Consider the following 17,995-nt stretch of genomic DNA (forward strand, 5'->3'; position numbering starts at 1 on the left):
CCGCTACCATTTGCCTGTTAAAGATACTGCGTAATGCGGTATGACAAACTCAACACTTCCTGTTTCTCCTTCGAATTAAAAGCGTGATCATAAAGTTGACGACTAACTATTATAGATAAACTTGGGACCGTAGGAACTATGGTTAATTTCAACAAATGGCACTACGCTCCTGTTTAAATAAGCATGTAGGGGTTCAAGTAGTGATAAATCCACAAAGAATTATCACCTGACATGGTAGGCAGCTGTTTTCCGAAAAAACTGTTCTGATAAAGTAGCTGTCCAACACAAAAAAGTAAGCAGAGAAAGATAGGATATATTTTCTGAACATAGAAGAGCATTTAGAAGCTAACTAGTGAAGCTAACAACAACTTCAAGTTAAGTTTCGTGTATTTTCTAGTTTGTAGCATCTTAATGTAGGTTTCCAAATATTATTTACATATTGTAAATGTAGTTTTTGTAATTTATGTGTAGAAAACATAAACAGACTGAAGATTAAGCGCATATATCATGTAACTGACATCCTGGGGTTTTTGTCGCTTGTCTATCTGTTGTGCCTCTCTGCACTATAAAGTGTCTCTGGCATCAATTACCACTAGTGGAGAAAGATTCATTCAGTTCTATTATATATTTTTTTCACTTATTTTAATATGAAAGTAGAAAATATATTAGCAGTCCCATATTGGTGTAAAGTATGTAAGAGCTCAAGCCAGTTAGGAGTCAATCAGAAAACGGCAACTTGAGTAAAGCTGAGTAAGAACAAAGCAATCCTATTAATCCAGAGGCACTGTACATTCCCAATTTCTCTTCTTTGGCACTTAAGAAGGCAAGGCTTTGGTCAATGTCCCCATATTTCATTTTTGTCATTTTTGTTCTAACAGGCGAAATGAAAACTGCAGTATTAAAACCGAATTAAGGTCTCTGAAGGCTTATAGCTATAGCAGTGAATTCATATAAAGTGAAGGCTGTGCAGTCAAAAGAGGTAAAAGACTTTGAATAATAAATCTAAAAGACAAAACTTTAAACCATGTATTTTATAAAAGGAAGCCTTCGGGATTCAAAATGCTGTTTGTGTTGATAATGAACTCACCGGCTGGTTCTTTCTCGGCTGTCTGTACAAAAATTGACCTGGAGGACACAACACAGGTTGAAGCTAATCCTGTTCTTCTCCACAGCGTATATTGACCAAACAGTCTTTGCTAGAGGCAAAGACACGACGCCTCACCACCTACGGAGGAAATCTGAATGCAAACCGTGTACTTCTCTCTTCAGTTGTTAAACTTTGGCCCATTTCCTCACTTTGAGAACGGTAACCCATCTCATCCCGCTACAAACCACAGAAAAAGTCAATTTGAGGACACGGATTTCTCATAAACACAAAGAGATACAGTACATTCACAAATCATGTGGCAAGACACCGGCTCCAACAACCAGAGCAGACTCACACGTACTCCCATTGCTTTATGTCTGAATTGTAAGAAGAAAAAAAAAAAAAAAAAGGAGTGACTTATATCTAAAGAACCTGCAAGTTTGTAGGCTGCCTGCTGGGCCCCTTAATGAAAGTCTCAACTACACAACATGTGGTTATAACGCACTGAGGTCTACGCACGACTACTACCCCGCCCCGTCAGCATGCGAGGAGGTGGGTGTGCAACCCCCCCCCCCCACACACACACACACACACCCCATCGACAAGGCGTGAGGCGTGAAGGACGGCCAGCCGTACACATCGCACAGGAGATCCCTGGATTAGTCACGCTCGCCGGCTCTCCGCCGTCGCCGCCCCCACCCTTCGCTGCGTCACCAACATGCATGCAAATAGAGTCTGAAAACACCACGGCGAGGGCGACATCGCACCCCCCGCCATCACGCGAATACAGAGGAAATAAACATTCAGCTCTGTCACAGCGTGTGCTGGGAGCTGTCTATTGTTGCAAATAACATAGTTATCAACATGTAAGAAGCATATAGGAAGTAGGTAGTGTGTGGAAAATGATACGGTGGTGCAGGTGGGGGGTGGGGTGGGGGGGTTTCTACATTACTTTGGAATATGTTTCACTTGCAATAACTCTTCCTTTACCACATAAAATGTTGTTTATCGACGTATTTGTGAAGGCAGAACATCAACAGTGTCTGTAGGAGCTGCTCTGCCTGGCTGTGGGTTGAGTTTGGTTATTTTCTGTTTATTTGTTTGGTCACTGTATTGTGCTTCTTTCCTGCTCCTGTCAACATTTGCTAAATAAGCATCTTGAAGCCTGCGAAATTCGGATTTGAACCTGAAGCACTGGACAAATCCTGCATTTAAATTGCCCAGTAATGAGCAAAAACCCTCAATAACTAATTTCCCAATAGTTCTTATTAGCAAATGCTAACATACTAAACTAAGATGGTGAACATGAGTGTAACCATCTGACCTACTAAACAACATGTTAGCACGCTGACATTTACAACCTATATATATTCATATATATATAATTCATTCCTTCTGATCAGTGTTCTGCTGCTCATTCTAAAAAAAAAGTCCATCGTTAAATAAACATTAGGCCTCAATGAGATTAAAGTTTGGTAGAAGGCGTGCATTGTTTGATTGACATGCACCATGTCAATGGTGACAGCGGACATGCTTGACTGGAGGCTTCAAAACGGCAATTCGCAAATTAATAGTTGACATCACGGTAGGTTGCCGCTTGAGCCTCACAAATGTGCCAAGTTAAATATGTTGTAATGTCACATACATCATCACTTTGAGATCCGGTGAAGTTGCATTTCACCTAATTATTGGCGGGAGCAAACGGACAAAATGTAACAAACCATGAAGAGAGAAGAAATTAAAAAAACCCAGTTACGCCAGACCAAAAAAATCTGAAGGGTCCATACCAATACCACAGAGAAGGAGCCCTGAAACACAGAGACTGTTCACTGCAACACATTCAAAGAAAATGAAACAATGTCACAGACTGAAGACAGCAGCCCTCCTGGGGTGGCACCATAATTTGTTACCATTTAATAAAACACCCACAATTGTCACCCACAAATCACGGCCCACTGGAGCTACAGTAAATGCATGTTCTCTCTGCACTGCTGCAGAGGATGTAATTATTACTGAGGGCAGCTGTAAACATATGTCTCAGTGCTACACAAACTCTTTCACTGAAAAGGGGCAGCCGGCCCCACAGCTTTTCGATAGTCTTAATAATGCGACGCAATGACGCAATGGGAATATATTTAGAACGGCAGGTTGACTGGAGCAAATAAACAGGAACCTCGGTTCGGGGTTACAACCGAACGATACCACATTAACGACTGTAGCCTCGGCAAACATCAGCTTTACACCAACCACACCTCCAGCGCAATACTTAGTTTGTTCTGTGGTCAAACATACAATCTTCTAAGAGGCCTCAAAACTTCCTTTTTTTTTTTTTTTTTTTACTCTTAAGTGCTTTGGCGTCGATGAAACGCTGGAAATGGCATGTTAGGGGCACGGTTAGACTCATTACCGTAGTAAATGCAGACGAGAGGAACTTGAAGGCTTTATCATTATAACCTGTAATTTCCCAAAAAGATTGCACATTGGAGACTGTGGACTGGAGCTGCCTGCGCGGCTAAAAACCCATTTCGCACTCTGTCTCAACCAATTCATTGAGCTCGATCCAGTCATGAAAAAATAAAGCTCCTCTCACTTGGTGTACATGAACTTATTCAAGTCATTTTGCCCTGGACCATTAATATGCCTTCAGTGCATAAAATGATAAACAGCAGCCTCAGGCTTCATTCTGGTATTGAATGAATCAAAATGAGTAATAAACAATATTTCAACACTTCCCGAAGCGGAGGGACCGGACGACAAGAAATCACTTCCGAAGCAACGCGGCCTAAATGTCATTTGGGGTAGCGATTCTCTTGTAGAATTGTTCTTATTAATCATGTAAAAATGTTACGTGAAAGTGGCACGTAATAAAACTGTGTGTATCCACGCAACAAAAAGTATGATTTACTTTAATAAATACTCTTCTGTCTCAATTAGGCCACTGCTGCAGATCACTGGGCAACGGGCCAGCAGTCGCTCCTCCTTCAAATGGAAACAAAACACAACAGATATGTCTGTGTGCGCGAGACAGAGGGAGGATGAAGTAGTGCATTAGTGAGAAAGCCGGTGAGTTCATGGCTGCGGGCCTGTTGGCCCTCAGTGGCCTGTTTGACTCCTGGCTGCGGCTGCCTTATTTAAAAGTCCTCCTCTGCACATTCAACACCACTCTCAGGAAAGGTAACTTCAAAACTTTCTGAAACCGTTTTCATTTCCAGTCGGCTGGAGAGCACCACACAACTGAGCCAACGTATAATGTACTGTGTGCCATCTGGTTAGCACTTTTATCTGAAACAGCAGGAGCGTGCAGCACCTGCAGCGAGAGCTGAAAGTCAAACTAGCTTTTCTACTGACTAGTGACAACGTCTGCAGATAACTGGATGTAACTGAGCTCAGGCAGATGACAATTAAACTGGTTACTTCTTTTAGCACCACGGCAGGCTAGCTTGTTTGCAGAGTGGACTGTTTAGGAATCAAAATCTGAACTATTTCAAAGTACATTTTCTCATATAAGGAATTTGTCTGTGTAGCAGATCATAATAAAAAAAAAAAAGGGTGGGGTTTAAAAATGTCACAAAAATCTAATTTAGAACACAGCTATACGTGTAAGTAGAAAACATAATAATACAAAGAATAATGATAATACCAATAATACTGTCACATTATATGTGCAATATAACATTATATATTTCATGTTGATATGATGTGTATAGTCTATCAGTGGAATAGAGTGTATGTCAGTGGGGGTGATGAGGCCCGCTGCAGGCAGGAAGAAACATTTTCATGTATGACTTGTTTTTGTGATGTATAAAGCATCATATCCACTTTTCACAGTTATTGGTAACACTAACGTGGCCATACAAAACACATATTAATACAGCGCATAAGGGTTGCAACTAAAAACGACTTCCATAAACAATTAAACTGCTGATTACTTTATCAAGAGTAATTTGATTCAATTTATGAATTACTTTTTTTTTTTAACAATTCCCAAAGCACAAGAAACTGCTTGTTTCAATTTGTCCAAAACCCCAAAATATTGATTTTAGAACTAATTGGGAAAAAGGAAAAACAGCAAGTCATTGTTGGAATTTTTGATTGAAAACGGCTAAAACTATTACGTTTTAAAATCATTTTTTAATCAATCAAATAGTCGACAAAGTCCTGAACTCACCAACCTTTCTGAGCGTAACTCTTACTGAGAGAGGCTGCTTATGGCAAGTGACATCAAAAACTGTGCAGACTTAAGGTAACTCACAATGCTGTTCAGGACTTTGCAGACCATTAAGTCAGTTCTATACAGTCAAGCGAGATCACATTTTTTTTACCAAAGAAAACATTTATGAGTTAAAACAGAGTAGTATGTAAGAAGAATGAATTCAGAAAAATCATAATAACATTAAACTGTGCAGCCATGTTGCCTGTAGGTCAGATCTAAACTGAATTTACAACATAAAAGAAACAAATCCCTGAAATGATTTGCTATATTTCTGAAGTCCCATTACATCAAACCTGAGAATACAAGACGTTAAATCGCTGCAGACGTTATATTAGTCCCCAAAACCGATGCATGCTCAGTGACAGTCAACTGTAATTGGCCCCTTGCGGGTAGATTAATATGCAATCCCTCACTATTAAAATGGCCTTTCTTAGTGAAGCTCCAGGGAATTAATTAAAGCGATGCCATTTTGGAGAAGCGAGGATTTAAGGAGAAAATGACCTTGATCGTCCTCATGTCGGTGCACTTACCCTTCTCAGCCGAGCATTTACCCAGTAAAGGGTTACAAGCCCAACCTGTTGTACCCTGAGATTTTCTGCTGGTATAGAAAAAGCTGATGTGGACATTATTTATAACTGAAGTTTTACCGAAAAAAGGTCACACTGAAGACGGTACAAAGAAATATCTCACTGGGTCGGATTCCTCTCAGCTGTGATCACACATACAACGCTCAAATGGAGAGAGAACAACAGGTGAAACGTCACAAGAAGCACTCCATTAGTGTTGTTGCCATGCAACAATAAAATAAAGTAGAGTATCCTTGCTAACCTGAAGTCACAAAGCAATGTGATGCTAAAAATAACATGGATTAAATAAAGTGATTGCTCTGCTTGTGCTTAGTGGAACATAAGTCATCACTACTCATCAGGAAAAAGTATATGATGTAGTCATTTTATCTTCAGTATGCTCTGCAATCACAGCCTTGCTTTGGCTTTATAAATTCTCACTGTAATATTATATGAGGAAAATGCCACGTCCCCAGAAAGGAATAAAAAAAAAAAAACTGCTTCGATAAATAATTTGTGCAGCTTCTAAATTCAAAAACTTCTCAAACATCACCCACAGAATGATTCCTGGATGAGATGCGGGGTACTTAAGGAGATCCTGAGTGCGTGTCCGTGATTTGACCTGGTCATGAAGCCAATCTGCTGTAAACAGAGGGTCCTCAAATGGCCACTTATTCCCACCTTCATGAATCATAAAGGAAGGATTTTTGGAGGGCTTTGGAGAGGTAGAAAATTAAATCATGTAAAACCAAACTAGCAACATTCGTGCCCTTGGCTGTACACTGTAAAATGCAGTGAAGCAGCGGATGACAGTGAGGAATCACTCGGTGGTTCTGTCCCAGCGGCCCCTGCCTCTCGGGGGAATAACAGAAAAGGCACCAACCGGGGCAGAATTCGCAGCCTCCCGGGGGACGTGGTGGAGGTGGCTTAATCTGCCACGCCAGTGCTTTCAATAACCGCATGTCAGATCCCGGCCGGCCTCGGCGTTTTTTTGTGTGAATATTTTTTTTTGCAAGTCTTTAAATCTTCCCCTCATGCCGAGTCCTAAAGCTGATATCTCATCCGAGGCTGGGGCTATAACTCCGGGCTGAGGTGCGCAGATACAGCTCCAGGTGATGTACTGCTCCCCGAAGAGCAGCCGGCGCAGTAGCTCAAGCCCATTAAAACCAGAAAGTACAAGACCAAGACGGAAACAAAACATGACCTGGAGACGGGATTCACTTTTTCTTCAGCCAAATTACGCAAACGACCAGTTTTAGCTGCCAGAAACAAGATTAACCTCGGAAGAGAGACAGGAATAACATACTGCAGCGACTCAGTGTTTGAGTAAATCAACGGCTAAAGAGTCTTTTTGCCAAAGTTACCAAAGAAAAGACTGACCAGTCTGTTGAACTTTTTTTGTTCTTTCTTTTTCTTTTTGTTTTATATCAACTTCAACAAATTGGTTCAGCGTCAGTTTGTGGCTCCCAGGCAACCAACATCAAGGTCTGAATTGTCTGTCAGGTGGCAACAAAACATTACTTTAATTCTTTGAAAAAAGAACATCAGTGTTTTGGAAGAGCGTGAAAGCAACCCAAGAAAGTTGTTGAAAAGATCTCGGGGCACATACATCAGTTACTCAGGATCTGTGCGGGAAACTTATTGTGTCTGTTTTGTGGTTGTAAACGGCGAACAACAGACTAACTTATTCACTTTTGACCTCAATGGCAGATGAAAGATGTCAACGACTCAGATAATCCAAGCTGGAAATCAGCTGCATTTTGTTTGGTAACTAAAATCTACCCCACGGTTTGACTTGCAGGACATCAAACTCATTGAATCCTCAGTCTGAAGGTTTATTATTTTGACTCTTATTTGATGAGCTGGTTTTTATATCTGCAGGTGAGCTTTTTTTTTTTTTTTTTTATATAAAATAGTTTGATTCTGTTACATTAACCCAATGGTAACATTATATCACAACTCAACTATTTTAGAAAGAGGATGAACTCACCTTTGGTTGAGGAAAAAGACCCATACAAGTATCAGAGCAGGTTGACATTTATCAGACCAGTCACAACTCTTGAGCTGACGCACCTGAAAAACAGAGTGAAAGACATTTGAGACTTAAGGCTGCATTCAGAAATATATTGACTTCAATGCTGGTTCCTAAATCATACCTTTTGGATATCAATAAAAAAATTTAAAAAAAAATCATATTACGCGTCTTATATTACAAATCTTTAGTTTTCATGCAGTTTAGAGGGGGAGTGTGTACTCCAGTTTTTTTTTTTCCGTACCTACAATTTACAGATGTCCCCTAAACGCCTCACAGGCAAGCTATCACTCAACAATAACAATGTTAGTAAATGCTGTGACTTATAAAAAAAAAAAAACATATTAGTGTGGCTGCAGCCTGAGTTTTGAAATTGTACACCGAATGATAAGGCATTTTTTGATAGCCGAATCGCCGACAATAATCAAAGCGACTTGGTCGGTGGCATAAAAAGTAAGCGTTCGGTACCCAGTCGAACGCTGACAACTCAACTCTGCTGACTGAGAACTCAGAGCTCCTGAGTGAAGCCCTTCCTGTCAGTTTCCCTGTCCAGTCGTGTTACATTAATGTGAACATCAAAGTACCGACTCGCTGCGGTGAAAGGAGAAGCTCGAGAGCATCCGAGGTCGACAAGTGTTGACTATCAGATTTAATAATTTAGGACCGATGCTGTCTGAACAGGAAAGCGTCTGGACCACCTTTGTAAACAACGGAAAAGCACCCGAAGAGAAGCTACTGGGTGAGCGGCGCATGGCGGCAGCGGAGCCAGACAGCAGCGTGGGGCGCTGAGGCTCACGTCCTGTTTGGTCAGGGGGCGAGACAGCGACAAGATACTGACGGAGAGAGAGCAGGTCCTCCAGCTGAGTACCTGACACACCCCTCCATTCTTCCCCTCTTTCTCCTCTCCCTCTGAACTCTATTAATGACTCTATGATCAGCTCTTATGACTATACATCGAGTGTTTCTTTACACCGCTTTGTTTTCTGTGTTTGCATCATATTTCTCTTGTGCAGCTGTTATTTTCATTTACTAAGATTTTGTGTGCGTTTTCTTGAACAGATATGATTATTTTTTTTTTTGGGGGGGGGGGGGGGTTCTCATTTAACGGCGCTATCATTTCATTTAGATCCTGTCTTTGGAACTTCGACAAAGTCATATTAAACAGTCTTGTATTTTTCTGGTGCACTGCAGAGAGAGAGAGAGAAGCACACCCCCCAAAAGAAATAATTTTCAGCAAATAGCAGAAACCTGTCTTGTTGAGAATGTGACGACATTTACAATTCCTGGGAGGCCCCGCGAAGGAAAACTGACAGGAGTGCTTTCAAGCTGCGGCCTCATTCACCGGTACTGCTCATTCTGCAGGATCTTTTATGTGACACCATTACAGCTAGAGCTTTTTTGTTTTTTGGGGTTTTTTTTTTTTACAAAGGGGGTGATTCAGTGCTTTATGAAAAGAACAAAACAAAAATTTGGTTCTACAGAGCAAGCGAATAAAGACTTAAACTTCCTTTTCAAAAAGCCCAGAGGGGCAGATTAGTTAGAAACAACAGCATCTTAGGAAACGGATCCAACAATCAGCGGCGGCGTTTGGACTGAGTCATAATTCATTACTTCGTGCACGCTCAACGGTAGCGTCTGTTAGTGCGAGACTCAACACCGGGCATCAGACTCAAAATAGACACAAGAAACTGGAGCTGGGAAAATGGTCACGTAACAGCATTGTTGGGCTTCTATTAAAGCACATGACATGTTTGACTGTGGCTCTGTGGTGTTTAATGACAGGAAGGGTTTTCTTTCTGTTGTCGGTGGAGCGGCGTCTGATCCTCGTGTTTCATCGCTGCCTTTCCCGCAAATACAAAGGAACAGCTCGCTATCAGAACAGCTCGCTATCAGCCTTCTTGTCATCTTTAACCACACAAGTGTCACAAGGTCCGTGTAGCACTCTGATTTTAATGAGCAAAAGACACTTCCACACGGAGCACTGACTTAGAGTCAGAGTAGAAAACCTCATTCTGGTTTTACTGACTTGAAGTGGTCAACAAAACTCACCACTGATGTCTGTTCTCTCTCTCCTTCTCTCACACTCACACACACACACACACACACACACACACACACACACACACACACACACACACACACACACACACACACACACACACACACACACACACACACACGGCACACAGCACACATACAGTAGTCAGAGTTGGGCAGCGCCCATAAATAGAATGGAAAGTTGACAAGTGGCTGCTGGGAGTGGTTTTTACTGGGAATATGATCGATTAAAAAGCAATTTGGTCCTCCGCAAGGCCCCTGCACTCCTAAATGACAGCCCCCCACGGTCCAGATGGAGCTGTGAGGGGTCAGAGGAGTCGGCCTTCCCCGCCTCCTTGTCCATCTCCAGCAGCCAGACCCCCCCACCCACACACACACACCAAACATACACACACACACACACCAAACATACACACACACACACACACACACACACACACACACACACACACACACACACACACACACACACACACACACACACACACACACACACACACACACACACACACACACAACCTTTACTCCCAAGCAACGAGCCTCGGTCACAGTCTGCTGGGCACCTTGAAAGCAACCAGGCAGAAACATCCCGCTAGCCTCTTTCTGGTATCGGAGAAAATCTAGACTTTGTTCTAAAGTATAGAGTGTTTGAGGGAGCGGTAATGGAGGCGAGAGGGCAGCTTAAGACAAACAGGAAGAGCAGCCGAACCCAGATGAGATATGAACTTGATCCAGTGTTTCTCTGTCAGGTGCACTGGACCAACACTTGTCTGTACTACAGTTTAGACACAGCTGCAAGATGATGGCTTTATCGTGGTAAAATGATACAGTCTGTCCTTGTGTTAGACCTTCAGCATGGGAAACTGAATAGTATCTCCTCTAACAACACACGACACGATGCTCCACAGGTTACACCTAAAAGCATCCTTAAACTATTCCAGGAGTGTCAGAAAAATAATCAGCATCATTTTTGATAGTTGCCAACAGATTGAAGTCATTTCTTCTGACTAATACTAAAGATTTATTCATTCCAAATTCCCCAGACAGAAGAATATGTGGTTTTCTGTGTTTTGTGTGATTGTAAACACTTAAAATTATGATTCTCTGGAAAACTATGATGTGATTTGTCACAATTTTCAACCATATTTCAGATAAAGTCAGCTGGTAGTGAAAATAATAATCCGAAATTCCTGTACATGCAGTGTGTTAAGCAGATAGATGCAGTCCATAAAAATAGTGCAACCACTGGCCCCCAAAAAACCTGCTGCATGTGTGTCTGATCACCTGCTGGGAGCAGAGGCTGGGGTGAGGGTAAGATGGGAGGAAGGGATGGGGGAGGGCGGGCTGGACCATATGGACCCAGGCTGTACAGTTTGGCTGGCTGTGCACATTTTGTGAGGTTGGCCTATTGCAGATCTTGTCGATACGAGACTAGAAAACGATCCGTGTGTCCCGGATTATGGGGGGAAAATGGACTGATCCAAACCTTATGAGCTATATGTCCCAGATTTATATATATATATATAAAAAAAAAGGAAGTGTATGTAAATATGATTTGAAGACAAGATGCCTCTCAAATGACTTAAATTGATTCCTTCACTCCGCAGATCCTGTAAAGAGGTTTCTGTTTAGTATCGGTTTCACAGCTTTTCGTTGAACGGTGGATATTCCAGATCCATATCCATCAGCAGGATCACCATTACAGAAACACCTCACCGACTGAGCTAAAAAATAAACTCTATTTTGAAGTGCCAGGGAGAGTACGGTCTCCGTTACCATAGGAACACAGGTAGAGACGATGATGGTGGAGACTAAACGCAGTGGCAGTGTTGGAGGAATTCATGGCTTTTCTCCCTCCCCTGGGTGAGTGGTAAGTTTGAACTGTGTAAATAGACAAACAAAATATTCCACGAATTACTTTCAGTACATGGAGAATGAGTCGAGACCGGTCATACCTTTCATAGTTACATTTTTCTGATATGACACGGGGTTTAAATCTTCAGGGTGTCTACTGTTCTAACGTTTCAGAAATACTTCCACTGATTATCCCGACTGTCTGCAGCTCTTGGCTTCAGCACAGCTCGGCCTCAGACTGAGAAGCTGAAGGTTAACTGATGCTGACAGATGACGTAACGTGGAAGTCATTCGGAGGGAGATCTGGCTTCTTTATCAATGGCAGGGTACTCCTACACACACGCACGTGCGCGCACACACACACACACACACACACACACACACACACACACACACACACACACACACACACACACACACACACACACACACACACACACACAGAGGCAGGAGGGAGGGAGTTAACAGATGATTCTGTCCAGAAGGCTCATGTTCCCACCTGCAAAGTGTTAGCAGGGCTAATGACCAAATCCCTGCCAAAGTTGTAAACATCACTCATTTTTTTATGATACAGTAAAAGATAACTAATTATTTTCAGCATAAACTAAACTTCACCCACCTGTAAATTCTGCTTTAATGACCGAGAGTTAGATGAAAACAAACCGCTCTCATGAAGCAGCAGGAAGGTGGTTAAATAGGTGTTAAGACTACTCACAGCTAGTTCTGTGCAACAGGGCCAAAATTTGCCATAAAAAAACAACAACAACCTCTAAAGTTCACTAATTACCTTGTGTATATTGTTGTTTGTTCAAATAATTAGAAGTGTAAAGGGCATGATTATACTCCTTGGCATACACAACCAGCTGTGGACACCATGGAGGCCTCGTAGTTCTGTCTATACTACTTCCTGGAGTCCGCTTGCAGCTCGTGTCCCACACATGCACAGTAGATCGGTGGCAACAGGAAGACGTCTTTCTAAACTCTGGGCCATTTTGTTACGCAAATGTTTGTACATTTGATTGCCTTTAAGCACCTTTTTGTACATCCTCTCTTCAAATTTAGCATCCATTTTGTTTTTTTTGGAGTGTAGTGGCTGCGCGGGACGAACTGGGAGGTACACAAATGTCCTAAAAGGGCCACGCATCCACCCTCTGATCACGAAATTGATGTCACGTGTACCAGAGCATAACTGGAAAGTATAGAACTGCCACAGAACTGATGAGATGCAGTTTCAGGGGGCTGCTTCCCTCTTCTTCAATACTTTAAACTAAAGCAAAATGCACAAAGTGTATTTCTTAAACTATTTATCAACTACTCCTTTACATTTGCATTATTAATACTGGACCTTTACTGCCAGGAACGGAACACTTTGTCTTTAGTCAATGACTCAGTGACCTTGCGTGGTTTATCAGAGATCCCCTGAGTTCACCGCTAATGGGATGAAGGGATAGTGGTGGTGGGGGTGTAGGGGCGGAGGGGGTCTTACTGGATTTCAGTGAAGAGAAACAAGCAGAATTCAAGTCCCGGTGGGGGGAAAAGAAAATCCATGTGAACTTTTGTTCCCTCGTCTTTTAACCCACTCAGACTGGCTGACTAATATTCTTATGAATGCTAATACTAAAGCGCCTCATCCAACGCTCAGGTAGAATTGATTTTCCTCAAAAAATAAATCAGCCGAGGCGTAAGGAAAACTAGTCAAAGTGCCTCAAAAGTCTGGATTCGATGGTTTTGAAGCATAAAAGTTTCTATCACGTCCAAAAAAAAAAAAAAAAAAAAGAAAAAAAGACTCTCTCCAGACAGCAGATCTCATCTTCAAATTAGGGAACAGATTCAATACAGACATGTCGACATTTGACTTTATTATCTCCTGCTCCATCTTCAGCCATAAAATATTCATTTATCCTGGGTGCACACGTTAAGAAGCTTATTGCTGCTGTTGCAGGAAATCCTCAAAACACTCATTGGGTTTTTCTGTTCTTAAATTGACACTTCTTTATGCAGAATTTCCTCATTTTAATGTCTCACAAATCCCACTGTTAATGTAAAAAGAAAATACAGCTTTTCCTTCCTTTCTTCTTCTTTTTTTTTTTTTTTTTTTTTTTTTAAATCAGTCCAACAGCAACAAAACTTACAGCCTGTCAGAGTCCAACCTCCCATCTCACCTCTGATAGTTTATAAAATGGATACAGTGCAAAAGACACTTCCTCTTGATATGGCATTAAAAGCAACAGTCTCCTATTATGGCTTATGGATTAGCCAGTCTCAAATCTCCCACACGCACAATCGCACACAGCTTTCTCTGGCACAAGCAACGTGTCAAACAATAGTTGCCAAGTCTGCTGCCTGCAACAAAAGATGGAAAGAATTAGAGAAATGGAAATGGTGATTCAATGCTGTTATGAAAACTGGAGCGCAGTGTGCTATGACAGAGTAAAAATCCATTCAGGCTGACTTAATGCAGCATGGAATCTCTTCCCCGCCCCGACCCCCCTATCTGTGGTCCTGCAAACTAAAATCCACTGTATGGTCCTGGAGGTTTTTTTTATACACACATTCTCATAGCCACTCCTTCCTTTAGCTCCCAGTCTGCCTGCCTTCCTACATTTAGGCTTCTCTATTTACTCGCTATGTCGTTCCTTGCTGATTGGAATTTATCTCAGAGGCAGCAAGTCATCCGGGAGTAAAATATAAGGATGCACAAAAGATCAGTACAAAGACGAGGTGACTCCCTACGGACCTCCCTTTGCAAAATCTATACTTGTCCAAAAAAAAAGAGGAGCACTTAGATTTTTTTTTTTTTTAAACTGCAACTCAATATCGTGTCCCGAATATTTTGCAAAATCGCTGCATTTCGTTCCATTCGTATCCCCGGATGCACTTCACCTCACCTCTCCTTTCGTGCCCTAAAAAGTTACAGCATATTGAATTCTCCCCCATAGAAATCACAAGCGCAGACCGTCCTGACATCTATTTAAGCCTTGAGCCATATATCTTGAGTCTGGAAGCCATCCAGGAGCAGTAAATACCCATGCAGAAGCAGCAGCACTGCAACGCTACAGAGATTGGTATTCAGAATGGCAGCTTCTGAAGTTGAAGATGCATAAATAGACCGAACTATTACGTAAAGGTAAACAAACCACATTGTGCAGAACCGTATCGGCTCTGTGCAACAGCGGGTGGATAAACCGGTGTAAGATACTCTGCTGATTAAAAGATACTACAATGTGTTTTTTGGGGTGGGCTTAGTTGTCTTTGCAGGAGAGGACGGGGTGGAAGCTGTCGAGATGGAAACACAAAGAGAAAAGGAGTAGAAAGATGGCAGGAAGACAGAAAATGGGTTCAAAGTCGGCTGTGAAGTTTTAGTCTTTCAAAGATCACTTTCTTTGCAGCAAAGCAGGTCAAACTGCGGAGTAATGTACGGTAGATGAAGCCTCACAGCGGCTGTCGGAAATCATTGTTCAAATAATGAGCTTCACAAGTTTGGATAAAGGACCCACACGCTCACACGCGCTCACGCGCGCTCGCACGCGCACGCGTACACGCACACGCACACACCAGGACCTGTTTATTCCATTCACTATGGCACAATAAGAGCCCAACATCTTTCATCCACAGCCAGGACGAGACAGTCTCTTCTGTTTGCAGGCGGAGAAATAAATATCACATCTCTCACTTTTTGTTGGTGTTGTGTCAGCCACAGAAGCTCCGTCCAATTTAAATGGTGTCTGCAGGCTGCCACAGGAGGGAATCGAAAATGAGAGCAAGTGGGAAGAGAGAGTAAAGGGATGAAGACATGAATAGTGGAAGACAAAGACAGAAAGGGAACAACAGTGGAGGGAGAGGAGAGACGACACGAGGTTATGAAATAAAGATGTGGAGAGGGTTGCAGGAAGTGCTGATGGGACTTTAGGGAGCAGTCATGGACTTCGACAACTTGTCCAGGAGCACTGTTCACTTAGCCTGGCATTACACGGCCTGAATTCAACTTGTAGATTAGCTGTGGACACGCTACACTGTGGATCGTTTCCAGTCGATGGAACTACATCAGTGTTATCGCACTTAGACACACTGATCGGTCCGTCCTTCAGAGTGGCTTAGCAAACCTTAATGCGAACGGGGTTTCCCAACAATAATCACAGTGAATGCTGAAGCGGTGAGTTAAAGGTGTTTGGAGCGAAGATATCCATTGTACCGATTAATACTCTGACAAACGTCATTTTCAGAGAGACAGAGTGAGCAGAATCTATGCTGACGCGAGCAGAGCGCCAGCAGAAAGTGTGATGCTGTGGGGGACAACGACAACAACAGTCCACGGACAGAAGCAGAAATAAAATGTCTGCTCACACTTCTGTGCTCGCGACTTCTGATTCACCAGCGTAGCTGCGTGTACGTCGTTACCACAGCAACCCACGCAGATAGGTTGGTAACGTCTGGACACACCTAAAACAATCTGTTCACTTACAAATTACAAGTACGGACAGTCTGTCCTGAAGATCTGATTTGAGAAAATTAAAGAGGTTAATTTTGCCATGTCAGGCCTACACACCTTAAAAAAAAAAAAAAAAAAAAAAAGCAGTAAATCAGTATTGATCTGTTTTGTGCGTGAAATCTGCTTGTCAGGTGTTTTTCATTTGAAATCAGGAAAATTTCATGAAAAATAAATTGGAAGTTTAGGTGAACCGGTGGTGGTGTGCTCACAAAGCAAGCCATTTCGTTTTTCTTATCTCTGAATTGACATGTGCGTAAATAAAAGTGTGAACGGTTGTCTGTCCGTACGTGTCAGCCCTGTGAAAAGATTGACAGCTTAGCCACGGTAAGCCCGCCTACCCACCCACCCTCCCTCCCCCCCGTCACACCTGGCACCCAAAGGGAGCTGTGATCCTGCACAGGATCCTCCGTGTGGACGGATAAAAGGCATAAATATTCACAGTGAGGGCAGCTGAGTTTGTGCATTCCCCAAAATGCAGCCACACTCTTGCTATCAGTGTAAAAGATGTTGCAGATATTGAGGGAACAAATTCTTGGTGCGCTTTCAGATTGATGGGGTTTTATATTAAAGCTCAAAGCAATACTGGAAAAATATATTTCTCAGTGCTCCTTGTTGTTTGACATTTCTGCTTCTAGTCGTAATGTTGCTCATCAGTTTATACTGGCAGTCAATCATTCGGACAACAAATACAAGCCTGAACCCTGCTGAAGTGTCTTCGAGCAAGTCGTTCGATTCCCACAAGTTTGAGGTGTTTTTTTGTTTGTTTTTTATGGCTGACATCAACGTCTGACCTTCACAAAGCAGTCGAGAACGAATGAAACTGCTTTTCATTATCTGGAATATTGTGCGATTAACAGGTTTGCTAGAAGCCGAGTATAATCTGGAGGGAACTGTGTGATGCTCAGGTTCAATAAAGTCACAATTGTTCACATCTTTGCACGTGTTACAGTCAACATTCACAGGGTGTTAGCATCAGCGTTGTGTCAGTCAGCTGCTCCCAGAGACACGTGCACAATGAAGAGACTTGAACCAATCACACAGTAGAAGCCGATAAATCACGTTTGGTTGGGGGTTTTTTTGCATTGCCGGTAGCCGCGTGTTTCTGCTGCTGTTCATTGGCCGATTTGAGATACCTGTTTTTGCCTCAGCACCAATCACGGCGCAGCAACAGGTGGAGCACATCCTGCCGGCAGCATGTAAGCGGCTGCTTCCACAGTTAACATAAACAAAGACATTTTCCAGGACACAGATCATGAAAACCGACGTCCAGTTTTAAGTCTCCGCAGTTACACGCGTACGGTTAAGAAGTGAATCGTTCATGTGCACGTGTCGCCGCAACTCAGCTTAGATGACAGATCCTCTTTCCAGTTTGTAGCATCGTACACTCCACTGTGGCTAATTTATCTACGACTCATTTTCTCCAGGCTTTTTAAACAACGGAAGGGTGGGGTGGGGGGAGAGGGCAGAATAAAGGTCTGTCGTGTGTGACGTTCGGTACAGTAAAGCAGACTTCGCCTGTGGAAAAAAAACTCCCTCCACATACTCCAGCGAGAAGGGGGATAAAACGCAAACCCGCGCCTCTTAATTTATGATACAGAGTAAATTAATGGGTGCTGACAAGCTCAATAATTTTTCACAGGCAACCGATAACAGTTATAATTATCAGCCACAGAATTAAATAGTCAGTGGGGAGACA

At 42.5% G+C, this 17,995-nt stretch overlaps 1 protein-coding gene across 5 annotated transcripts in view; it reads right to left on the reverse strand.

Annotated features, from left to right (window-relative positions):
- Positions 1–17,995, reverse strand: part of arvcfb (ARVCF delta catenin family member b) — a 221,081-nt gene that overhangs the window by 168,199 nt on the left and 34,887 nt on the right. For all 5 annotated transcript variants that reach the window (XM_069701664.1, XM_069701663.1, XM_069701662.1 and 2 more), the window contains exon 2: positions 7,857–7,939. The gene's annotated coding sequence lies outside the window, so the exon portion shown is untranslated. The remainder of the gene's footprint in view (positions 1–7,856; positions 7,940–17,995) is intronic.

The sequence above is a fragment of the Brachyistius frenatus genome, unplaced genomic scaffold (genome assembly GCF_029030835.1).
Source record: "Brachyistius frenatus isolate BFR_SWC_R1_liver_20210118 unplaced genomic scaffold, ASM2903083v1 Contig_37, whole genome shotgun sequence".
Taxonomy (NCBI): domain Eukaryota; kingdom Metazoa; phylum Chordata; class Actinopteri; family Embiotocidae; genus Brachyistius; species Brachyistius frenatus.